The following is a 27,351-nucleotide window of genomic DNA, read 5'->3' as shown; positions in this document are numbered from 1 at the left end:
TGGTGTCATATCAGAGCTAAACGTTAAGTGTAGTCTTCTGACTCTTAAGCAGCGTACAGCTCAATATGAATATCACAATAAATAAACCTAATGATGTTATCTCTTAAAAACAAGTTATTAGAGATCATTTTTGGGTAAACTTAATGGTGGATTAAAGTATCTCAAATATCCCACAAAGGCATTAATACTTGCAATATTAATCCTTTAAGGTTGTTGTGAAGAACATCACTACAGCTTTTTAGGTACAGAGGGAAATGAAGTTGTTTGGTAAAATTTGAAATATCAACTTCTATAAGATATTTTCACCTTTAGAAAAAATAACTGCAGACCTACATCAGATTAGGCACTTCTGTACATATATTAATGTGCTTATGTAAGTCACATAGGATCTGGATATGTAGAATTTGAAATTAGGAAAATAAAATAAAATTCTGTTAAGTTACTATAATGAAGAAACAGTCAAAATGTTTATTAAGAAATTTAAAAAACAGAAAATGAAATAAAAAGATATAGCTAATTTTCTTTATACCTTTTAAGTTAAAGTAAACATAACGGTTACTTGCAACAAAAGGAAGTAAAACATTTTCAGTAGGTTCTTAAGTTGACAGTGCCCTTTAAAGGCTGTCATTAACATAGGTCTTGCTTTCATTTGAAAATCCATCTGGATTTAATAACCATTTTACATTTTATTGTATTTTGATTTCCAATTTGGAGCTGTGGAAGACAAATGACTGCTTTACTAAATTAAGCCCATGTCTATTTATTTCGCAAATGGTATTCCAAAATAACTCTAAATCACTTGTGAGCAAGTCAGATACAATACACCAGTTATTTGGATAGTATTTCAATGAAAAATTGCTCAATCATTTCAGTATAGGTCTTAAGTTTAAACATATTTTTAACTCAAACATTTAGGTTGCATGAGGTAAGGCTGAGAAGATAGGTGTTTTTTTAATAACTAAAGCAGACGGAATTATCTCTGCACAAAGAGTGGTGGAGACATGAGCTCAGTGAAATCATCTGTCTAAAGTTCAAATCCAAAGGTCATACCTATCACTACGGTTCTAGGCCTCTTCTAACTTTATTGCTTGACACAGATGTATCCTATGCAAGTTGTCGTGGTCATAGTCACATTTTACATTTCTGGTTAATACTTGACTAACAAAGGTTTCAGTGCTCTGAAAGAACAGTGATTTGAGCATCACAGCCCTTTCTGGGAGATAATCCAGGTACTATTAAACTGATTTTGTAGATACATTGATTAATGCCCAGAGATTAAAGACCTTGGTCCAAAATGCATTGAAACCTTTAGATTAGCCACTAATGATTTCCTAAAGTCACCTATCAGCACATTGACAAGACTAAATATGGCAGCCAGGAATGCTGATTTCAGTATTCCATATTATAACAGTAAAACTGTTTGGACTAGCTTCACAATTACAATCCACTATACTCAAGAGCAATGGTATGCCTTAAGGAGCATGGGTGGGAAATAGGATGGGAAAAGCAACTGCCTCTGGTTCTGGGTTGATGCAAAATATTCCCTCCTGGAACAGAACAGGAGCTCCAAAGCACTGTAATTCCAAGGGAGATATTTATTTCCTTCCAGTCCAAAAAAAAAAAAAAAAAAGGAAAAAGCACAGCTGCACCACAGTATGATGCGGTCCAGAAGTTCAGAGGGGTCCTCATGAGATGTCGTTCTTTCCTAGAGCTCTCGGGGGAAGCTTAGCTACTCACGACTCCTGACTTCAAGCTGACATGAAACATAGTGAAACATGTTCATTTTGCTGAATGAAATGAACAGCGCTAACATTTCAAGCCTTCATGCCAGAAAATGAAACACCTGCACTGACAATAGGAAGTGGATGATCAGATTCAAGCAAATTTATCAATTTTTAAGCATGAGATTTTCTTTAAGATTTTATAAATGAAATTCTCTTAGCCATAGATGAAAGACTATGGCAATGGGAACCCCCCAAAACCCTAATACATGCAACTTCTTAGTTACACTCTTTAGAGTCACTTGTTTTTTAATGAATGTGTTTATTTTAAATGAGGTGAAAATATGAAAGAATTTGAAAACTCTTGCCACTTAAAGCTTCTCCTAAAGATAAATGATACTCAGCTACATCCAAAAGAGAGGGATTATGAAAATTACCTTATGCCAGAGTTTCTATATCTACTGTCAATTGTAATTGCTGAATTGTTGCAGTTCAACATTTAAGTTTAATACAGAAATCCCCAAACACTTATAACAATAAAGAATATGCTGAAAATGAAACTTGATTATTATCCTTGTCAAAGAGTAACACCTAAAACGTAAATTTTACCTGGCAAGTGAGGGAAAGGGATGATAATGGCAATCTAATAATGAATTACTGTAGTAAGTGTGGAGTTTTATTAACTTAACTGTCATTCACTGGAGACCAATTTCAGTACAACATACCATTTCATTAGATTCTTCTTTGTTTCTTATCCTTAAGGTTAGAAAATCTAGATGTCTGTAGCATGGCGATAATATAAACTTCTTCAATATAGTAAACGATTTTTGATTTTCTGTTTTGCAATTATAAAAATAATGGAAACTCTGTTTCATTTCAAACCGGGAAACTGTTATTCTTACTAGGTTAGGCAGATACCTCCTGCGAAGTGAAGCAGTTCTAAAATATTTTTAATTTATGTTGTTCTTAAGGTTTTATATTTGTCAAATGCAGTTGGAACCTGAGAGGGAATTAATTTTACACTTTGTTCCTTGGGATCATATTAGTGACCTCCTTTGTTCTTGACAGGTGGCACTACATTATAGATAGGGGCTGTGATGTAGAAAGGCAAAGATCTTTCTAAATAAATACTTTGTGATACAACTCAATTAAATAACTCCTAATGACTATAAACAAGCACACAATGACATGATTTCTGTAACTGTTTCTTAAGAAATTTGTTGTACTAGGGAGAAAAAGGAGGAGTCCAGCTGTTGCATTAGAAATATGGACAGATTTGTTTTCTTAGCACAGTGTTGTTAGTGTATGATCGTATTCTCTCTTTCAGATGGACAGTGCTAGTACTGTCATATTTGAGTGAGTGGGACACTTACATATATACACTGAGACCATGACGGTGGGTGATTTCTTTATTTCCTTGCTCTGGTAGTCACTCTCACAATTTACCAAACTACTCTTCTCTGCTATTCATAAATCCTATATTTTTTTACATATGTTATATATGCATTTATGTATTTAAGTATATACAGTTACACTTACACACCATTGCATGTATATCCAAGTACATTTGTGTGTTGCTGCTATGGCAGAATCCTGCCAACATCTGAGAAATAAACAAAACAAAGCCACCAGAGGGCTCACAGACGATGTCAAAAATGTCTAAACCAATGAACACTGAGAATTACATCTCTCCTGGGATTCAGTATCCAATGTTTTTAATCTTTCTATCAAGGTGTCCAGGTATTAATGAGGGTACATTATTCCTTCTTCTGACATCAAAATTTCATTTCAACATTACTACCATTCCTCTGCTGAGTAGCGTACACTTAGAGCCCAGACAGTTTACTTCTCTGTGGAAAAGCAATTACAGCCTTGAGTCTAGATATGCTTCAAGTGTAACATACTCTACCTATGTTTATAGTCTATATATGATGTGTGCATGCATATAAGCTGGTGCACACATACACAGAAAATATTCCTTTAGTCTGTTTAGATATAGATATGGATATAGGTATATGAGTTGCCTAATTTTAAACAACTTTTTTAAAAGAAGTACTAAAATGACACACAGTCTTTTTAAGGAGAACTTTTATGAATTGCATATGCATATCATTGACCAGGTCAGACCCCTTTGCTCTAAGAAATAATTATCACAGACCACTTCCATGGCAGAGCACTTGCTGCTCCTGTAAATCCCTCTCAAGGATCCACATATAGAAGTAGGGTGTCATAGCAAAAATGCAAACAATGCAATGTACCTTACTGACCCTACGCTAAAAGTTAGGAACAATGAAGGATGTATGCAAGAGAATGAGTCTGTTATAGCAATAAATGTCTTAGAAGGTAGATTAGAAAAAAAAGAAGGAAAAAAAACCCCAGATCAGACAGACTGACAGAACTGACTACATATATGTACAGATCAACAGTGATCATAAAACCATTTCTGTTGGGCATAACGCGGGAAAGTCTGAGAGATTCATCTTCAGGGGTTGAAACCTAGTCCCAAATTATCTCCAGTCTATTTCCTCTCCCGAACCACCAGTATCCCTCCCTTAGTAGTTCTTATTCACACTTCCTTCTTGGTTTTATTCTTTCCTTGTGATCTCTACCGAAGCTGGCTTTGCTCTTAAACCTCCCTTTGATTTCTCTGCTTCTCTAATTCCTTTCCTTCCCCCTTTGTTTTCATTCCCTTTACTTGATGCCAGAGCCTGTATTTTCAATTCTTCCCACCCTTGTGCTCTCAGCTCCTCACTCCCCTCTCAGAGCTCTCCACCTGACTAATCCCCAGTACTGGCTCCTTACCAAAAACACTACTTCCACTTCTGTTCTCATGCTGTCAAACACATCTGGAATAAACTCACTTCCTCTGCTTAAAGATAATTCTCTTATCTGAGATTTTATAAAGATTTTTACTTCTCCTCCCGAATGAACTTTAGGTTGCAAATTGCCTATCATTACTCTCTACCTTATAGTTCATTTTCAAATCTTCTGCTCTCTGCATCTCTATCTCCCCCACAATATCCCCCCCCCCTCACTCAGCTGTTCTGCTATTCTTATCTATGCTCCATTTGATCAAATTTGATCTGCAACTCAGGACCCACTATCCACAGAGTGCAGGATCAGTGTAATACCTGACACATTTGTTCACTTCTATGAAAATTGCACAGCATCCTCCAGAATAAAGGATAGCACCACAGCCCCAGTTCCCATTGCAAACTCTAGTGGCCCGAAGAAGAGCTCCCTTGTATAGCATGCAGAAGGCATAGGTATTTCCATGACACCACCTCCTTGTGCAAACCCTCTGCAAGATTTGAGTTTGTACCATCCTTCAACACCACTGGTGAATTCTGTTCTTAGTGACTGAAATCCAGTGATCAGACCTTAAGAAACTCTAAGAAAAAGGAGGTATGAATATGAACCCAAGAAATACAATATACAGATATTCCTATTCAATTATCTTTGAACATTCAGTTTCCATCTGCTTTTCTTTTACAGTAGACATAACAAGAGGGCTCTTAAAACTTGTTTTTCCTAAGAGTATGTAATTGAAACCACTTCAAAGCAAGAGTTAGGAAAGTTTAAGCTAGATGATGAACACTGACTATAATTTCATTTGAGCTGAAAAATGTAGTTGTTAGACATGTTATAATGGACAGTACTCAACAGTACCCAACAGATTTTCTTTTTTTAATGTGGTTATGTTTATCTCAGTTTCCTTGGTTTCCAGCATACTTGTCTGTATTTTACAAGGTAATCAGTTTTATAAGAACAAGATATATTAAAGTTTTCTAAATGTCTATGAGATTTTCAGGCATAAAACATTGGCACCATGGGTTGTTGCTACTTAACTCTCTTATACCTTGCAAGCAGAATAAAAACATCGATCCAAGTAAGAAAAATATTTGATTGGGAGCAAAAATATTGGATGCATTTAGAACAGAATGACAATATGAGACATGAAATCTGTATATATTTTCTTTCCTCTAGAAGTGGCTATATCACTAGTCTAAATTTTCACAATGTTTATGACACTTATATTTTCCATGAGGATTCCATCTAGCTTCTATTTATATTTTGTCAGTTAATTTTTTAAAGTGATTCTGGCTGAAGTGGTGGTCTTCATTTACATTGCTTTGGTGATATTTCTTAAAAATATCACTTATGAACAGAAAAGATGAAAGTGTTGGATCTTAAGGAGAAAAAGATTTTTCTCTAAATTCAGAGTTAGTTCAATTTTAGCTGCTACCCATGTCAAAATTAAAATTTATAAGATGTGAGAAAAAAAAATACTGATTGATAGGCACATGGAAGCCTTCTCTACCAAGACTTCTTTGCTGCAAACATCATCCATCAGTCAGTCAGCCATTATTGTTTTAATCATGTTCTGGCACATGAGTGCTTTCACTAACCAAGTGGTACACCAGAAATCCACTTGGTGTATGCAAGGATGGATGCATAACCTAGTGAAGGAACCTGTGCAAAAAAGGAGAAAGTGGAGAAAGTGGCATAAAGGTTGTAACACATGTTCTGTATTGAGCTAACAATAAAGTGTGATAGTAATTAGCTGGTCTGAGCCCTTAGCTTAACTTCTTAAACCTTCACCTTTGTTTCAGATAGAGTTTGCGGACTCAAGAGCTAAGTCTATTAAAATTATTCCGGTCTGATATAGCCAGTTGTTTAAGATAATGCCTAATATAAGCACATAGTCATGAAGAATCAGTTCAAAGCTTTAGTTCCTTTACTTATACCATATTGTGGCTGAGGCGGTTAGCCCATCGAACTTCCAGTGTGATCTATGATACTGGCCCTTTGCTTCTAAGGTCCATCAAAAATGCCTAGGCACAGGTTCACTACATTCACTACACTGATATGCCCTATTGCATTAACTCCCACTGACCTGAGAAATTCCAAGGGTAAACATCAGTACACCCACATAAGAATGGAAATCAGAGAAGAAAATAAAATTGGATAGAAGGGAGTAACTTGCATGGGACATGACAACAGTCAGCGACAGATTAACCAGAGGGCTTCCTTTTTCTTTCCCTTGCATTACTGCTGCTTGATGTGGTATGTGCTCTGTGTGCCTTGGCTGGGAGGCATCCATATCCCTAGACAGCCGCTTGTCACTCTAAGTGTCTGTATCCAGGTCAATAGTCATCATGTGATAAGCAGCACTGCTTTTTAAGCCTAACTAACTTCCAGAGCGCACTTCTATAAAATATTTCTTCTCTGTATATATCACTTATATTAGTATGTGTAAAAGGTATCATTAGGAATTGGATTTTGTTTGCTTATAGGTGCGTTAGAAACCATTTTATTAGTGCATTAATAACAAAAATATGACTGAAGCAATAATAATGATCCAATCCATTCAGAGCTATAGATATTTTCAGTGTCTTCTGCACATTTTTGGAAGATGATGACACTAAATATTTTCCACAACCTTTTACAGTATTCATGTTATTAACCTTTGTATCATCAGGCTTGTGATTTTCTTTATATGGAAGAAATCACACGTTAATTAGTGTGACACACTAATTTTCAACAGAAGTCTGCAACCAGGGTGTCCTTCAAACAACGTAATGAAGTAGAGTGACGTGACACTGTCTATTCCGAAAGTATAGCTGAATTCAGACTTGACATTGAATTAAACATTTTTGTCACTTCCTTTGTAAATTAAACTATGCAATGATTGCCTCATGACTGCTTCTTTCAAATATCTTACGTGGTTTCTGCATCTTGGGAGTCATGCCACTACCTTTGGGAAAACTGATTCCAAGTCTTTAATTTAAGAGGCAAAGCTCAATTAAATTGGAAATCTTCAATTAAATCTGAACTTTTGAGTTTTGACACCTGACACTAGCTTAACATTTTTATCAATCCTATTGTCATCACAAAAGCTTGGAATGATTTTGTCCAGAGGGTGAAATTTGAAGACAGATAAGAAAAGAGGACCTTGAGAATGAGATAATGATGAGCAGGTTTTAGGTCAGACTTATTTTTATTTCTCAGACTCTGAGATAAAATTAGTTTTATACTGCATTGTATTCTTGAATGGAAAAGTATTAGTGATCTGTTATTCAGCTTTTGAATCTGGAGTTAGTAAATGGGAAATGCAAAGTTATTTATTCATGTCAGCTAAGCTCTTAAAAAACAACAGGAAGTATCTACGAATATAATTCTCCAAGGATATTGTTGATTTATGCAATTTAATTCAAAATATCATAGTTTTCAAAACAGCTTACCTAAGCAATCCCAGTTTTATTCCTCTTACTTAACAGTCAGGTCACCTCTTCCAACTAATTTAATTTTTGATGGTGAATTTGGATCACCATTTGTGATTTGTGCAATTTGTCAAAAATATTTTTGCCATCCCCACTTTTCTTCTTCACAGGGCTGCCAGCAATTCCAGTTCATCTCCAGACACTCCAAAGTTTTAATATTTCCTCTGAATAGTTTGGATTATGGCCAGTGTTCCAGGATTTAGATTGTAAACTCCTTGGTTTACAGGACTTGTCTGAATTTTGCACTTGTGTAGTATGTAACTCCAGTAGGCCCTATTTGGCTTTTTAGGCATGAAAACAAGGGCAATATTAAGTACTAGTTGCTGCCCATAGGCATAACCTAAGGGTATAAGGACATAAGAAATGCCCTACTGGCAGTGATCTGTTCAGCTCAGTACTGTGTGCCCAACCATAGCAGTAGGAGACTCTGTCTGGGGAGAGCATATGAGTCTGGCGGATCTCTGTGGTGCACTCTTCCCTTCCTCCCCCGGCACCCATAACTGGTGGATTAGGGACTGTAAAGGACACTTTCTGTTATTTTCTTTAGTGTCTCTCTATTTGTTGTTGGGGAGTCTGTCTGATCTGGTTTGATCCTGCTGATATGAACTCCTTCCACAGCCTGCAGTGGAAAAAATTCCAGAAGTTCACCACTGGCAGAACGAGAAGGTACCTTCTTTCATCTGTTTTAGGCCAAACTGCTAGTTTAACTGAGGGCTGTTCAGTTCCAGCACTGTGGAATTTGATGAGTAAGTTTCGCATTCACCTTATTCACCACTCATTTAATGACTGATGACGTTATGGTGGTGATGACTGTGTAAACCTCAAGGTGGGAAAATACACTGCGGCACTCACACAGCCCAATAATGTCTCTTCCCCTAATCCAGGAGCTCAGCATCCCTCATTCTTTTGCATATGTCTAACTCTTTATTCAGGATGAATATTTCTATGCTAAACATTAGTGGTTAGTTCATATAAGAGTGGGTAACTTTGGCATTCTTAATCTTGGGCTTAATGGAGTTATAGCTAGATGTTCATACCAGATGAGGATCGGGAGCCTTTGCCACAAACATTATTGGTTCAGATGACACAGATCATTAGCTCTGCCTTTGGGAAGGGATAATTTCTCCTTGCCTACAGCAAATAGTACTTTTTTCTTCCAGAAGTGTATGCCAGGTCACAGAATCACAGAGCAGCTGAGGTTGGAAGGGACCTCTGGAGATCACCCAGTCCAACCCCCTTGCTCAAACAGGGTCACCTGGAGCAGGCTACCCAGGACTCTGTACAGCGATGACTTCTGAATATCTCCAAGGATGGAGACTCCACAACCTTTCTGGGCAACCTGTTCCAGTGCTCAGTCACCCTCACAGTAAAAAATTTTTTCCTTATGTTCAGACGGAGCTTCCTGTGTTTCAGTTTGTTCCTCTGCCTCTCATCCTCTCACTGGGCACCACTGGAAAGAGTCTGGCCCTGTAAGGCTTGGTTTCATACTGAATTAGACTGAAATATAATAGAATATGACCATAACTTCGCTTCCTTCCTCTTGTATTTATGCCATGGAAGAAGAAAAGTGCTTTAGCAGATGGCAATTGACAGGAAATGGTTAAAAGAACAGGATAAAGTTGAAAATCCTTGCATATGCCTCACTCTATGCTATTTAAAAATAATCTGGGATCAAAGTGCATAAGGATAAAACTGAATGACAAGAAATGCTTTTCTCTATTGCTTTCACCACCCATACTGTCCATCTTATTTTGGGTTCTGGCTCTGAACCCTCTTTGCTCAGGCAAGGAGGGATAGAGGGGAAAGTAAGAACCTTTTCGTCTTTGTAAATCTGGGCAAGGGCAGCACACAATAGCGAATCCTGGGCTCCTTTCAGTGTGGGGAGCTTGGGAACTGTTCGCCTCTGCATCCATTGATGAACAAAGTTCCCAGAAAAGCCGAGTTCTCAGCCCTGACTACCCCACTTCACCTAGGGGAGCCAGAGCTGCGAAGCGCAGAAAGCCCGCAGTGCCATCGGAGTGGTGAGTGCAAACGCACAGTGTCCTACGCACAGGGGACCAATGCAGGCAGGAAGATCTGGCCTGCCCAAGGCACAGGCTCTCCAGCGCTTCTCCTGGGGCAGCGTATCCTCACTACCCGCTAGCCAGAACTTAAAGATAAATGACACAATCTAGCCTTCCTTTCATCTTTAGGCCTCTAACAGCATTATGCAAATCCTAGCTATGCCCCTAGCAACCCAGTCCAAAAGCAATTTTATATGCCTTTTTTTTTTGGCTTGTGACAGATTTCATCCCCAAAGAGATGAGTCCAGTAGAGGACAGAAGTGAAGGCTGCTAGAGTACAGTGTGTGTCTGGTTTTGAATGCAATGAGTCGACGGCTGCAGCCTAAGGCACTGGTGTGATTTTGTTTAAACAAACATAAGCCAATTAATAATACAAAGAGATTCAAGGAAAAGATGCTCTTAGCTGAAAGCCTCATGGGAGAATAATTTAAAGAACAGATCAATAGCAGTGAGAGAGATTTGTTCCCATAAGACCAAAAGCCAGCATGTAACAAATCTCAGTAAAGGCATTTATAGGATTGTATTTTGTGAGTGACTGTGGCATAAAAGAATGGTGCTTTAGCATAATTATAGTTAAATATTTACACAGTCGTAGCTGTTTCAGGGAAAGCAAATATCCTTGCAAAGATGGTTTTCTCCTATTCAATATATCACTGAAAATACTTGCCGTGCATATCTTTATTACAAACAATAATTATATAAATGTGCCTTCAAGGAAAAGGAAAGTGGAGAATGTTAACTTAAAAAATATATATGTAAAACAAGAACAATTTATACTATTATCTTCAGGTTAATATATTCTTCCTCTCCTTTTCCAAGTCATGGATTTTGACTTCTAACCTTTCTCATTCAATTATGAGTCCAAGCTGGGCAAGAAGAAAAAAAAAAAATTAATAGTACTTAAAAAAAACCCCTGAAATTGTTTTCCTAAATACCAACTTTTTATATCTCCCGAATGTAATGTGCAATATTCTGGGATCTTCCAGATGCAGAAACAATATGGGGTATTCCAGCTGCATTGCTCTTTAGATATCTAACTTAAGTGTCTTAGTTAAGAGAGTATTTCCCCTTGTTTCCAAACATTATAAAAAGGAAAATCACAGGGTGAAAAAAAATGTTTGTTTGCTTGTGTGTCCTCCAGAGGATGCTTCAGAACAGCAATTCAGTTCAGGAACTACAATTTGCCCTCTGGAGAAGTCTACTCTAATACCTGTGTAGGGACAATAGAGAGATGGGCATCTGATATTGGATCCATACAGTTCATGGTGTAAATTTCCCTGTAAATTTGGACCTTTGAGAAAGCTGCAGCTGAAAAATCTATTTTTCCAAAGGACAAAGGTTTTCTCCCAGGTATGGGAAATCTTGAGGGACTAGATTTAAGATATTTAAGCATTTTTCACAGCAGAACAGAATAACTTAGAAGAAAATTCTACAATTCTTTCCCGAGAGTGGAATGGGGAGACCATTTCTACGGAAAAAATGATCTAAAAAAATGTGGATACACCAGATTCTTGGTGTATTTCTGTTTAGTTTCCCTGCTTTGCTCTGTGTTCATTAAATCAATGGTGAGCATCAGTTTACATCTGTCAAAGAAATGACCCATTGTTTTAAACTGCTCAGAGGGTAAAGTGGGAAAAAGATTAGTAATGCAGTGCAGATGTTATAGGAAAATCCCAATAACTTCATAGTGTTGTCGCATTTACCAGAACCATGTGGGTTCCAGGTGTGCTTCTACTGTTCACATGGTTAAGACCCTCACATGTATTTTAAACATCTTAGCGTCACAGTTTGAGTCCCAGCTCACTTATCCCACTCCTGGAGGCTCCCAAATTAACTAGGTAATGGTGAATTCCCTTTAACTGTTTTTCAATCCAATGGCTACTAAGACCATACCGTAGCAGTAACGGCAAACTGTTCGATCCTAACTGTATCTTGCTCCATCTAGTAGGCTTGGACCTGAGGATGCCACTTGTTGTCAGGAGATGAATAATATTATAATGCTACTGCCAGATGCTAGTAAAACCCCTAGAGTTTTTGGTGACTACTGTGCTTTAATATATCATGGGTATGATATCCACGAGTATAACATAACACGTGCATAAATGTGTTTCTTAAATACAACATGTATTGCAAAACATCGAGAAAACCTTTTTTCATTCTCTCTGAAACATTCGCTGGAAGGTCTAAACATAAGTATCTAATGAAAACTAAGAATATGGCTTTAGTTCAGGTGTTTTCTGCTTGTCTTTCAGATTATTGATGTTTGTGGTCAGGATTTCTCTAATGGCTCATGACACAGGTGCAAATGTCATTAGGAAAAGCTTCTATTTGAGAATGGGAGCATGAAAAGCTATATTTAAACACTTATGGAGAGAAAGAGAGAGGGAAATTGGAGAAAAGAAGTAAAGCCATATAAAATACATTATTCCATTTTCTTAAAATAGTTAGTGGAACCAGGAAAAATAAGAATAATGAAATAAAAATATTTCTCAGCTTTATAAAGTGTGCACAATGTTAAAATATAAGAAAACAAAGGTAAATGGAATGACAGAAATTTAACCAAGACATAAGATGTTTTGTGAGGGTTTCTTTAATACAGCACAGTTACAAAAAGCATTTGCCTTTCCAGGAGCTTCCTTCTAAGCTTAAAGGAAGTCAACTGAAGTCTTCACTGTCTTTTGATCAGACCCCAGATTAGGCCACACAGTTATGCCACTGGGCTGTATTTAAATTTCCATTTATAATAGGACAGAGAAAACATCTTTTAGAAAAAACATACCTGATAATTTCACAACTGATAAGTCAAACAAACACTTCAATAGTATTCACTAGAAGACCCCAAAATATAGAAATTTGGAACAAAATATAGGATTTGTAGTACACTTTAAGTTTTATCCATACAATTAATATAAATATTTTACCCATATAATTTAAAAACTCTAAAAACAGTGAAGCAGTAATAAAATTGTTTAGTTTAGAGTGTTAGCACCTTGAAATAATTCTGATACTAAAATACTAATTAACACATTACTGCATTTAGAAACTGTGTCTTTAGAGCCAAAACCCCCTTTTACTTAAAGAAAGGCAATCTAAATTGTTTTAAAGCATTAACGTTATCCACGATGTAGTATTTTTTAATCTTTTACTAAGGGAAAATGCTTATGACAGAGGTGTGTTTTATAGATGCCTTTTATATATAACGAATAATTTAAATATATGCTGTAAACAAGGAGCTTGTATCCATATTTGCATATTTGTGTTTATATGATAATAGAAACTGTTACTTAATTATTGCATTAAAAAAGACACCAATGTTTAACTGCCACATGAATGACTGGAAATCATTTCTTAGTTTTCCCATTGCCTTTAGTCTTAGTCTTTAGTGCTTCTGTCAGTAATTGTTAATAAAGGGATAAAGTAATTGTATGAGTAACTGTGTAATGTGATCTTCAGAGAAAGATTGGGGTTTTGCTGTTGTTGTTTAGAGAGAAGATTAGGCAACAGAAGGCTTCAGTTTCTTTCCTGAGTCCTTGAAATTTCTTTCTTGATCTTTCTGAGCCTCAGTTTCTCAGTCTGGGAAATAATGACAATGATTGTTAATAGCCTTACATGTATATGCCTTTGGATAAATGACAAAACCCCCCTGCATTTTAAATGACTAAAATTGCCTGAGTGCGAGAAAAAATAATTTGAACAACCAACAAAGAAAATAAATAAATTCCACCTTCGAATATCCTTCATACATAGCACAGAAGAGGTAAAGGTACATTTACTTTTCATTTGAAGTCTGCTTTTCAGTTATACTGAGCAGGACTGTGGGGAAAGTGTGCAAGTAAGCAACTCTTAAGTATTTCCTCCTCGAGTGCCAATCTGAAATCAGCCCCCCACAGCACCTCTGCTATTGTGGTGCTTGCAGAGTTGATGCCCTCCACAATCCTCTCCCCAGGGACTGTCCTGTTTCTTAATTTGGATATTAATATACTGTGAATTTAGTTCCATACATTTTCTCACATTTTTGTCTCACTGCATATTAAAGGCATGCCCAGATTTGGCCTTTTGGAGAACGTTATGACTTCACTATTATATTCATGTGGACTCTTAAATTAAAAATTAATTGGGCTGCTTCTGTTCTTTGTTTTCGTCTAAGGAATGACAACTTAAGAGGAGGCTACCTGAAGAGCGGACACCTGGGAAGTAAAACAACAAAGTATGCTGTTTGTATGATAGGTTTCACTATCTCAGCATTATAGAGACATAACTGCTAAAATGAAGTCTATCATTGTTTTTCTCATGGCTGAATGAGTGGCAGACCCTGGGGAGAATGTATTAGAGTTCTCATCTTGTAACTTAACTTCTCCTTTTGTCGTTCTGCATAATTGCTGTCACCCAGGTAAAGCTGGATTGTTTCTTCCATGGTAAATTCTCTCCCACACAACCCTTTGACCTTCAGGCAGCGAGAGCAGCAGGGTTTCTCATCTCATGGTTTAACTGAAGAAAATAACTACTTGAAGAGGAAGTGCTTTGAAATAAACAATGTCTCTGAATTAGAAAACTAAACAACTGTTTTTCTAGCACAAACTGGGACTCCTGGGAACGCTTGCATGGAATTAACAAAAGATGCAACATTTGGAGAACTAAGGTGCTTAATCATGTGAAGAATTTAAGCATAAATTTGAGTAAGACTAGGATAATTGTTTAATTATGAGCAGAATTCTGATAAATGTAAAAACAGCTTGTGTTTTGTCAACAGAGATTAGAGTGAATTACGAGCTCATATTAATTCTCCAATTCCTCAACATTAAAAAGTCAAGGATATTTTTAAAATGCTGAAAGCACTGAAGTAATTGCCCTTAACAATGCATGGATGGAGAAAATGTGTTGATTTGGTTGTTAGGTATCTCATAAAAGATTGTTTTATAAAAGATTGTTTTTCTTACAGCTATTACCTCAGCCAAGATGTTGAGCTCATTTTCTGGCAAAAATCCTACAAATCACCCCCACCAATCTTTTTTTCAGTTCCTGGGGGAAAAAAGAGATCCGATAGCCACTGAGGAGGTAAGTTCTCCTTAAAACCTCCCCAAAAAAGCCCAACACATAAAAATTCATTGTTGTGTCAGTCTTTTAATTTGATCTGATTACTTGTTGTATTAATTTGGTGATTTAATTATTGAATCTATTGGTATATTGATTCAATTTTAATTGAGACCTTAATTTAGCTATTGCATTATTCCAATTTTAATTAGCAGAATAAGACTGTAGTGTATTAGCTCAGTAATTGTAGCATATTTGCTCATCTTTGCTAAAGTGTCTATCAATATTTAAAAAAAACCCAAAGAACTTTTTTCATATTTCGAATGGCAGTATTGGCTACAAATTATGAAGGGACTTGTAACAGGCAAATTTTCAAGCCTCTTTAGTTCTAGTTGCATGTCAAGATCTGAGGAAAGTCTTTCCTCCAGGAGACACATGGAAAATATTTTTCAGACAGAAGCACATGTAACTATAGAGAAAAAGATCAAATATAGCCTGTTCTGTGGAAAGCTTCAAAAGTAATGAACTATTTTGGTGCCCTGCATAAAACTCATGTTATCCTAGAGCACCAGCTTTTGCAGTCAAGGATTTCTCCATTTTCCTTTGTGTTTCGCTCAAATTATAGATTAGGAATGGAATATGCCTTTGAGTCATGTAGTTTAAGGACAATAATGATGCTGACTGCTGCTTATCCACAACTGAAGACTCTAATATTTTAGGTGCCTGTAGTCATTTGTTGTGATTGTTCAGAAAGAGCTTGATTACTTCAAGTAGCTAGTTAGGAAGCAAAGAAGGTGTTGATGCATTAGTTTACATGATGACCATGGGTATGTTGCCTTCTGTTCCACTATCCCAGCTCTTTTGTGCAGAGCCATAAGATTATCAGCTGTTTTTAAGCTGATGACAATAGAAACGCACCTCACAGAAAAGGCTAGAAATGTAAATACCAGCTCTTTTACTGAGATATGCCCATTAAAACTCATATTAGGGACACTGTATTTAAAATAAAATGGGATGACCCTACACTTTTGAGATCACTCCCATCCTCTTCCTCCCTCAGCTGAATTCTTCCTTGTTTCTCTGTGACCACAGTTTGATCAACCCTGTACATGTAAGATGTGCTGATGGCAGTATGTAGTCAAGGCCCTGTCATGCCCAGCAGAAGTCACTCTGGGGCTGGGACTGTCAGTTCAATGAAGAAAACTGTGTAATAAAGTCTCCCTGACATTCTGTATGCAATTTTGCTGCAGTGTAGGCCAAAACTGTGAGGTAAATAAATAAATGTGTCCTGAAATCCAAGGGAGTAAGGAAGCTGTGATACAACTTGCTGTTCCTTTGCAAGTTATCAGACAGCCCCGTGCTTTCATATTTGAAAGTATTTTAAACATACTTTCTTGAGATGTTCAGAAATAAATAAATAATAGTCTATCATCATGGTATTAATTCTTTTTCCTGGCATTTTTTCCCCCTGCACTTTGCACAAAGTATTAACAATCTATTTCGCAAAACAGCTTAAGTAAATAAAACCTCAGTCCTGATTTCCAGAAAGACCAAAATCCCTTATGATGTGAACAGAAACACTGAGAACAAGGTACACATATATTAGAAGCCCCAGGAGAATGAAGACTAGGGCTTTTTATATTGTTTTTGTCTGAATATCATAACTGTTGACTCCTTTTAGGTCATAGATCAGAAGCCACATTTGTAGAAGCTGACATTTAGTCTGTGAGTTTTGAGACAATCAGAAGAAACGTTTCCTCTTCTTTCCCTTTCCTTTTCCCTTTCCTTTTCCTCTTCTTCTTTTCCCTTTTCAAGTGTACTGAATAATAAATGGCCCTAATAAAACTCACAAAACCCGAGCCCTGCATTGACTAGACTCATTACCAAGGACAGTCTGCCTTGAGGGTAGAGTGTTTGCTAAAGTCCTAGATACATCCTTTGAAGGCTGAGTTATTGCAAGTGGTGGTGTTGTGGAAAAAGGACAATTAACTCAGATGATCAGTTGGTGGTCATTACTGCCATTGCTGCATAGTTTGGATTTACAAGCAGTAAGGGTCAAACACTTCACACCCTTCACCACAGAAATGAGCCGTGTAGAGGACTCAGTGGTCTAAAACACTGTACAAGCCTACATTTTTCTATCTGTCAAAAGATTTCAGAAGTAATTCATTGTTACAGCTCCCTGGAGTGAGAGTCTGCTTGTCCATCTGATTTTCCTGACTGAGTGCTTTAAATATTCTCTGAGGAAAAAAACTGTTGTAGTCTTGTTTCCAAAGCATAACAGTAAAGACGGGCAGCGTGAAAGCATTTGGAGTCCTTCTTCCCTGCTGTCATATTTTATCACTGCTCCGGTGTTATGTTCATGAGCAGCTCTTGATTGAAGGCCTCAGCGTTAATATTATTTCTAGATGCTGTCTAGTGCCCCTCTGAATGATCTCTGGATTTCAGAAATCAAATACAGAAGAATCTGCTTATCACCTATTTTAAAGAAGGTGAATAAAAAAGTTCTCCAAAAATGTAATCTTGGTACCAGACTGCACTGCAGAGTGGGACCAGGATTATTCTGCAGAGAGTTTTATGACACTGACAGTATTGCTCGATCTCATTTACACTCATATAGCTGAAATAAAAATCTCATTTTAAGGTGTGACGCTCTCTGTGGAGACCAAAGGCATCTGCTGATTCCTGCTGTATAGATCTGGTTGTTGCAAATGGATTGGTGCCTCGCATGATGAGTCTGATCATGTTCTTATTAAACAGCAACAATAACATTCACCTTGATTGTAATATGAGAAGTCCACAGCTGTTTACATTTTTTGTCAGCTCGAAAACTGCAGTGATCATTAGAAATTTGTATAAACCATAGTATTTAGGAAATTGAGTTAGAGTCAGTGGCCATTTCCATTCTGTGCTCTTCTTTAAGAGTAGGCATGAAAAATGTATTTCACGTAAAACTGTCTGAGAAATGGGTGGAGGGAGGACACTGTTTTAAATTCTGTCTATAAATATTTTCAGTGTTTTGAGTGGAGCAGGATTTTTTTTTTTTTTTGAATGGGGAGAGAATGTGAAAATAGATTTTTCATGTGCAAAGATGTTTGCTTCGTACCTGACTACAGGCAAATTTTAAAATTTAGGTAAGGTATCCTTACCAGCTGAGGAAGCTTACTTTTATACATTAAAGGGAGAAGCCAGCTTGCTCATCTGGCAGATTTTTGTAAGTTCTCCCTACTCTGCTTAAAATGACCTTCATATCTGTTTTCTTTTTGTACAGATTATATTGGATAGTGTCTTGAAACACAGCCTATGGGAAATTAGTTTGCCCAGTGCAAAATGCAGTCAAATTGATTATTACAAAAAAAATTACATATAAGATACCCGGTGCTGTGATTCAGAGGAGCTTATAATTATATTCCTCTATGCCATTATCACAGACTTCTTCTTGACTGATGTGCATTTTGATGAATCACCAGTGCTGTGTATTAAGTAGTGTACCAACACATACCATTAAAGTGTATCTTTCAGGAACAGTGGGCCACCGGAGCTGTATAAAACAATGCAATGGGTATTAGCTGAATAAAGCCAGATGGCATCAATTCATTCCATGTCAAGTTTTCTGGATGAATAAACTTCCTACTTGTACCTCTGGCTTTTGAGCGGCGTATCATGGAAATGAGAATCTAAAAAAAATCAGAAACAGACTTTTTTGATATATTGTAGGTTTTAGTTTGTTTATTGTTTCCATCAGGCCAAGAAACCATGTGAGCCTGCAGGTAGACACAGTTCTCCTTCCTACAGTTACCCCAGATCAGCCCCCCTCCCCCCTTTTTTTTTAAATTGAGAATGGGGGAAATGGGCAGAGCGGTAATGGGGGAAAGAGAGGTGAGACACACCAGAAAACTCCAGCTGAGAAAAACATCCCTGCCTATAGATAAAGGTGACATTCTTGTCAATAAATCACCCACTTAATCCTTAGCAACAGGCCTGCTTTAATCAGTTCTAGAGGATTTCCACTAGGGCACAACAAACATGTTGATTCAAGGCTTGTTAATAAAATTACTTGTTAATTCAACATTAATTAAATTGTAACGTGAGTAATAATATCGCTTGTGTAAATATTTCATTTTTTGATGTAAATGAAAAAGTGGAACAGCTGAGGATAAAGGCTGACACTCTAATGAATCTTAAGAAAGAGCGAGTAGCTTTATGGTAGTCCTAGCTGCAGGGAGAGTAACAAAGTGCAACATTATGCTTTGTACCCTTGTTAAGCAGAAAGTTGTGAAGGATGGTTCTTTTTTAGGAGGCTGTACTTTACAATCAAAGAGAAGTATGCTAAACACACGAAACTGAAGATCTGTAAATAATTGTAAATAAAATATCAACATTCCATTTTCATATTGTGCCAGTAAGAGGCAGTTTACATATTCCAATATTGTCAGGTTCAATCTGTGAAAAAATAAATGAATAAAGACAAACTCTCTTTTTAACAATGGTCTAATTAGCAGTGCATAAATTTAGTGGAGGTGGATAGGAAGTGGTTTTTTGATCGTCTGCAAATTTATTAGATTTCAAAAAAGGTAATGTCCTGTTGTACTCCACAATGAAAACAAGATTTTTAGCATGTCTTCAACAAAACCAGATTTGAGAGTATGATTCTTCTATTACCATATCTCTATTTGGCCAGGTCAGCCACCTGGAATGAAGGAAGCCATGTTCACGTCCTTTTTTTCCTGAGACTTGGTCTTACTTATCTCACATGAGTATCTTAATTGACTGGTAAGGTTTCATTGTTACCAGTTGAATATTTGGAGGCCATTTTCCTTTTGACCATAAATTCCATTCTGGACTTAAAATTTTTCCTGGATAAGGTTTTGTTCAAATTTGTAATTCCATACAGAGCATCAGAGTATCTGAACCACTATTTACCAATGCAGTACTATTTTGTCAAAATCCTGTACCTGTCTAAAATTTAGGATCTCATGGAATGCTCAGTCCATTGGGAGATTATTCATTGATGACTTTGTGAGATTAACTAAAAATCAAGATCAGATAATTTTTTTATGTAATAGTTGAAAACATACCTACTGTCACAGTAAATCATTTGCACTTTACTTTGCTAAAAAATTCAGATTTGCTAAAAGGGAAATGTCCATATCTTTTTCTTTGTATTTAGATCTCTCTCTCTCTTTTTTATGAACTCTCCAATTTATTTATTTCCTCTCTGAAAACAATCATCAGTAACTTGCTATATGTATATCTTGTGTCATGTTTAGGTGCATTAGCAACCCATTAACAGTATAGTGTGAGGGAAGGCATCTGTCTCTAAATTGTTCTTTCAGGTTTTATATTTGACAGATTTTCTTTATTATAAAGGAGGGTATAATTTTTTTAATTATCTCTGAACTCCTGAATGTTCCACGCAGCTTGTCTTATAGCTTCCCTATGGACTGTAATACTAGTCTGCCTTGAAGAATTTATATTTAAGCCATTTTCATTATAGATCTCAAATAACTTTACCATGAAATTGCTGTGCATTATTTCCTTTTCTAAAACATGGAAATTAAAGGGGGGGATAAAAAAAGGAGTGAGACAGTGATTCAGTAGAAGTCTGAAGTTTCGAACCCAGATACCAGAATTCTTTGGTCTAAGAACAAACCTTGGATCATGCTACCTTTTATCTAAAACAGGAGAGGTGAACTTTATTTCATGACAGACCATCCATGCTGGTTAAAGGACATGGGAAGAAAAGAAAAAACACTTAAGAATAGCAATGCCATGACTGACTACAGAAAAGGAAGGGAAAGATTTTTTTTTTTTTTTTCTCCCAGCTGCAAGCTGCTTGCTGGCTGTGACTTTCAATAACACTTACCCATGACCCTGTCAGCTTTTAACTTTCACTTTTTATTTTAAAAAGAACGGATAAGTAACAGACATTACTCAGCCCTTGATTTGGCTTTTTCAATAAGAAGTGAGAGTTAAACTCTGCTGCTGCTGCTGTAAGTGCTATTGAGAACCATCAGCTTCAGTAATGAAACAAATCAGGTGGGAGCAGAAGAGCATGAAAAAAGGCCTGGAAACCTTATTTTTTATTAACCTTTTGTTGACATTAATACTCTGCAGTAGGAGTGTATGCATAGAAACACATGTTTAAGAACAAGGCACTTGCTTACACAAGAAAAGGTTAGAACTTACTGAAGAACTAAAGGTTTCTCCCAGGATTTGTCCTCAAATAAATGCTGCAGCAAACCCTATATGAGTTTGCTTGACAAAAACTATGACAAAAATCTGAAAAAGGATGCAGGCAACCTTTAGGTGCTTCAGACCAAGCTTGCCTTTCTGAAAGTCTCTGCTCAGCTGTCACCTAATGCTGGAATTGCCCAAGCTCTCTAGATCCTATTGGCTCTTACTTAATATTGCCCAAGATTCAACCACAAGGTTTCCTGCATACACATGTGCATAAACACCTCTGTTTTGACAGTGCACAGGGGACAAAACTAGAGCCCTTTTCTCAAGATAAAGCCTTCATCTAGGGAAAGAGGAATCTGGGTGCCATCTCTGTTTTCAGGAATATTCATATCTTTTATGCAATGACTGTTTAATGTAAAACATAGGATTTTTTCTAAGTATAGTTTCCAAAGCCCAGTTTCAGGTGGTTCTGTAAATATCAAGCTGTAGTTATCGTCTACCTGTAAGCTAATGACTTTTGGACATTATTCTGCACAGTACCAGCAGAGGTGTCAAATACTGCTTAAGTACAATATACCATAGGATATCAGGCTCTATTCAGCAGGCAGGGAGAAGGAATAGGGGAGATGCTGGTCTTCTCAGGCAGCAAAAGAAACTGAATTGAGCTCCCTTGTTTTTGGATATGAAAGGGCTTGTCTTCCCCTCCTCCCTGCTTCCTTTGTAATGGTGTATTTTGAAAGAAAAAGATGAGTCCTTTCATTAATGGTGAGATCCAGCCACTGAAAGAGTTCCTGTATGTTCCCCTGTACTCTATACAGTACTAATTTACAGACCTCAGTTCAGCAGAGGCGATGGGATTGTGAGCACTGTGGAAACATTTGTCATGACTCTGAGTTAGGAAAAGACTTGTGCCTACCTTGCCTGTGTCCTGGGACCTGGTCCAGGGAAAGGAGCTGAGGCACATCATCCAGAAATGAGGAGAACATATCCCTGCAGGTTGCATATTAGGTGTTTTAAATACTTTGCTGGATATGGCATGTAGCAGACAATGATTCCGTTAACACATTCCTTGGGAAAAAAAGATCAGTATAGGTGTAGAGAGGTAAAGGCAGGGCTAGAACTGGAGAATGGAAAACTCTCTCAGTTTATTTGGTCTGTTTTGTTTATATTGAGATACAACTGACACATTTTAGATTGGATATGCATGTTGGAGCAATTGTGAGCCTCAAGTAATATGCAGAAGCCCAGGGGAAAACAACAACTTTTATATTTGCATACACTAAGAGAAGCAACTGCTTTTGGCTGCTTTATGTTTTTTAGATAGCTGGCTTGGAATGGATGCTAGCACAACATTTTTCTAAAATTCAGGGGTGCTTACGCTTGTTGATTCATTTTGTTAGTATGGCTTAGAGCATATGTATTTAATTTTAATAGCACATACATATTACAGTAGCTGCTGAATTTACAGCTGAAAGGTTCTAGCTCCAGCAGGGTAAGGTGGGTTAAATTACTTCAGCATCGCTGTTTGGTTACACCATACTTATGTTCCAAATTATAGCATTTTCTTGATGAAGGGTTATCTTGCATGTTTCACATTTTTTTCCCAAAGAAATTTATATAGTGAGGTGAACTCAGGTAGGCTTACACTACAGCAAGATAGAAAAAAAAAAAAGTAATTATAAGAAAGACAAACACAGTTATTTTTATTCTTCTGTGCTCTCTTTTGTTATTACCAAAGAGATGATAGCTGTTTAAGTAAGTATTCTCCTCACAGTTTAGCTGCTGCTTTGCTTGTTACAAGACTGTCATGTGTTAATCCTCAGCAGATGAGATGCGTTTCATGTTTGTAACTGTGGTATTAACTGCAGAGCAAGGAGAGTTGAAGAAGGATGGGATGATCTAATTCTAGATGAACTATTAGCTATCCAAACCTCTACCAGTGTCTTAGTACAACTAATTTAATAGACCTAATTTTACATATTGAAAGTTAATTTATGCATGTGAAGCATCTCAATCTAGAGCCAGAGAGCTCTGTCTGTGTAGGTATGACAATACTGGTACTGAATTTTTCTAATTGCCTGCTGCAGGAGAAAAATGATGTGGTAGCTGTGAATGATGTGGTAGCTGACTGGTGTCCCAGGCAAACTGACAGGGTGTAGCTGACTGCAGTTGCATTGTTGCTATTGCAGAGTGCTGCCTGCACTCTGAGCAGCCTGGGTCTGTACATTCACTTCTTAAAAAGTGCAGAAAAACAATCCAAATTTTTCTCCTGACAATCTTTTAATTTTAGGATATCCCTAGTTCCATTTTCTACCCCATCCCACTCAAACATCCTCTTCCTGAGAAAAAATAACTTTTATGTTGGCCTACTAATTGGGAATAAACATTCCTCGCAGGTTCTGTATCACACCTAGATTGGAAGTCTCTTGAACAGCATTCAGGCTTGATTTGCCACAACTGTCTTGAAAAACGCACAGGCTCAAATTAGGACACACAATATTCAGACTGCCCTTTGCATGTTGGTGGGTGTTTTTCTTTGTTATTGCCTCTTCAAAGTAAGATAAAACCTTTCACCCATCCGACACTGTTCAGCAAGTCGAACAGAATAAGCTGATGGGTTACAAAGGAGCAAGCCTGTACCTAAGTCCTGACAGGCTGAAGATCTGTACATATGGCAAGAACGATTGGGGAAATCCTGTGGCAGCTACCTAGGAAATATCAGCCCAGAGAATGAAAGCTCTTTCTTAGGAATAATTTTCCTCTTATTTTTCTCTACTTTTGTGGAATTGAGCCAGATTGTAATTATGATTATTAGTTGCATACCTCTATCCAATAATTTATGATAAGTTATTTTCCAACAATGTATGTTATTTCTTTGACTGCACATCACTGCACATTACAGACAACATGAATCAATAACATTACTTTATTTGAAATGAATTAAGAAGCAATTTATTATTAAGTCACACTTACTAAAAGTACATTAAAGCCAAAAACTATTTTCAGACAAACTATGTGATAGTTTTTGCTCATTCTCTTTCAATATTGCTGTAAATACTGTTATTAATTTATGCAATAGCTCTTTTCCATTATAACTTCATAAACTTATTCTGAAGAACCAAAGATAGCTAATATGTGTTATTTAACCTTCATGGAATTTATACATTTCTTCTGTACTTTGCTCTTTTATCTTCTTGATGCCATGAAACAGTCATGGGATGCACATGTACCAATGCAATGGGAAACTGGCCAAGGGAGCAGTGCTCCTGGTCAGGCCAGGGTTCAGATTTAGACTCCCAGGTGTTAGCTGGAATCTTGTAAACATTTCCCACTGTTTCTTGGCCATAAATGGTGGGAAATCTCTTGAGATTAGTGTTTCTTGCAAGGTGGCTGCCAGATTGGTCCGAAATCCTGTTAGAGCGATTCTTCTCACACGATTGCTGTCATGTTCAAAGCAGGGAAGAGAAGTTCAGATCCCTTCCAGTTATAGCTGTGGGGTTGCATCAGCTCAACAGCCCCTTGCCGAAATTTGAAACAGCTGCGTGGGAGGTTCGATTTGTCCCATCTCCAATTTAGCCTATGAAAGAAATTGAAAATATACTTGATCTCTAGAAACAGGAAAGTTACTGTACTATACTCAGTGATAATAACACACTGTTTTGCTTCTTCCTCGTTGTGTGTGGAAAAAGGAATAGAAGCATAACTCTAAGGATAGGTACCAGAAGGTAAAGGCAACATTGTACTTGCTACTGTTTCAGTGTATGTTCTTAAAATTAGTCAGCATTCTTCTTTCTGAGTAAATGGTGGCTGCCTAAGTGCAAAATATGATTGCCATACTGGAGACTGCACAACTGGGAACAGAAAGGGCAGAGAGATTAATGAGATTTAGAGCTTGTTTATACTACCTGACTACTCTAACTCACATTCCATAATAAAAAGAAAAGGGTGTTGAAAGACCAAAGCTAGTTCTTACTGCCTGGAGTGTCCTGAGGTTGGTATAGCACTTCAGTTGAGAACAAAAAACAAACTTTTTTTAAACAAAATTAGAGACTATTTCTGTGACAAAGACTGTATTTTTCCATTCAATATATATTTTACCGAGGTTCCAGTTTTTTTCTTTCCTTATAAATTTTCAATTCTCATTTAGTGCAAGTAAATTAGAGAGATGATTCCTCTTTTACAGTCCATGACAGTATAAAAACTGTTCCAGTTTTATAGCTCCACGTCCCTGAGGAGCCTTGAAACAGAGCATTTGTATTGCTTAACAGCAGGGTTTGGATAACATGAGACAATGCACTATCTCTTGGATCACACTGACTTTCCCTTAAGGAAATGCAACAAAAGTCTTTGTTGATGTACTTATAGTTACTTTACTATATTTATTTTTAATGAGATAATTAACTTATGGTTTAAACCTGAATGGTTTAAATTTATTTACAATATTGTTTTATGTTTGTGTATAATACAAATATATTATATATAATAGTATGTATCTGTAAATATACAAATCCTTTTAAAACAAAAAATATTCCATTCTCTACCAGAAATGCACTTAAGAGGTATTTTATAACACACACATTGAAAATCTCCATTTCTGTTCCTTTAAGAAGCTCTTCTGTTGAGAGCAAGTGTAAGGAAATCTTGACTCCTGATTAAATATTTATGTATGTGTAGCTGGTAGGTCATGTTCTATAACAGCTTTTATAACTTGGTTATTAAATTGCAGTTCAGGAATCAAACATTTTTGCAGCACACCCATTGGTATTTATGGCAGCAAATCATAAACTGTTAATAAATTAGACCTTTTGTATAAGTTTATGACACTGTCAAGAGGACTAAGAGGGGCTTAGTGGAGAGAGCCTTGGCCTTTAACGTATTTATATTTCAAGTCCAAACTGAAATGCTAAGTGAAGCAAACATTGTAGCCTCTACACAGATCCTTCATAGTGGATAATGACTCCATCAAAGCATACAAATCTTTGCATGAGAGTTAGAAACATGAAAGATTCCCGACTGAAGCCAGCATAATTTTTTACAACTCTTTTTAGCAATATATTTTTAGTTTAGGATTGGAGAAACACATCAACATTTTTCCCCCAGTGAATTCATGTTGTGATCTGTTTGAAATAATCACAGTGTCTATTCTTCTCCTCAGAGGTAATCATATGGCATCAGTTCCAAGTTAAAAGCATTTATCTTTAAATCCATAAAATGTCCAGAAACAATACATTTAACGCACTCATTAGCTCTTAAGCTGCAACATCAGTGAGTAGGTGCTTGCCTTCTGAGGACTTAGTGCATTTAATTCCCAACTGAGGGAACACAAATTGCAGAAAATAGGCACTCCAGAGCTGTTTCCCCAGCACCTTGCAGGATCAGCCCCCTAAAGAAGTATTTTCGTGCACAGGACTGTGTATGGCACTGGTAGAAATTCTTGCACATTCCTGGCATTCACTCTTTTGGTGCCATGGCAAGCTGATTAGCAGCACACTGCTTTAAAGTGAGCCATCAATCACTGTGACTGTTTCTCAGTCTGACTCTCAGTTTATTAGTGAGCTAAGGAGGTATGTGGTGTAATGACAGATGTACTATCCTGTATATTTTTCTTCTGTAAGATCAGTTAATATGTTTGACAGGCAAGGCCTTTTGGAAACCAGCAAACCAGGAGTTCTCAGAAGAGGTACTTTGTTGAACTTTATATGCATGCAGATGTATGCAGAAAAAGCATCTTTTTCCTTCTAAAAATACACAAGTGTACTGCCTAGGTACATTCCAAGACATATTTAGCTGGTGAAAATATCAGTTTTTAGTATTTCTTGTCTGTGACTCCAAGCTCAGACTGGAAGATTCTGTCCTTGCTTATGTATGAGCAGAAGTAATATCTCAGTTTGAAGCATGTAGCCAGGAGGCAGAGTCCAAGATAATCTGGTTCTTGTGTGTATAGCTGAAAGCAGAATAAGAGAGAGGAAACAGCTTGGCCTTTATAATCATACAGAATTTGTTTGAGCAGATAAACTAAGAATATATGGAAATCTTTATGAAAGCAAAAGCATGACACTACAGAAAGCT

At 36.9% G+C, this 27,351-nt stretch overlaps 1 long non-coding RNA gene across 12 annotated transcripts in view; it reads left to right on the top strand.

The window, feature by feature from the left end:
• LOC106498726 (uncharacterized) overlaps positions 1 to 27,351 on the top strand; it is a 98,433-nt gene that overhangs the window by 10,427 nt on the left and 60,655 nt on the right. For 6 of the 12 annotated variants that reach the window (XR_010884460.1, XR_010884461.1, XR_010884462.1 and 3 more), the window contains exons 5-8: positions 3,049 to 3,117; positions 14,216 to 14,275; positions 14,459 to 14,707; positions 15,008 to 15,123. This is a non-coding gene — a long non-coding RNA (uncharacterized lncRNA). The remainder of the gene's footprint in view (positions 1 to 3,048; positions 3,118 to 14,215; positions 14,276 to 14,458; positions 14,708 to 15,007; positions 15,124 to 27,351) is intronic. The other 6 variants (XR_001295030.2, XR_001295029.2, XR_001295033.2 and 3 more) reach the window with 4 other exon arrangements.

The sequence above is a fragment of the Apteryx mantelli genome, chromosome 5, assembly GCF_036417845.1.
Source record: "Apteryx mantelli isolate bAptMan1 chromosome 5, bAptMan1.hap1, whole genome shotgun sequence".
In the NCBI taxonomy this organism is placed as follows: domain Eukaryota; kingdom Metazoa; phylum Chordata; class Aves; order Apterygiformes; family Apterygidae; genus Apteryx; species Apteryx mantelli.
This window is presented reverse-complemented; position numbering and strand designations above follow the sequence as displayed.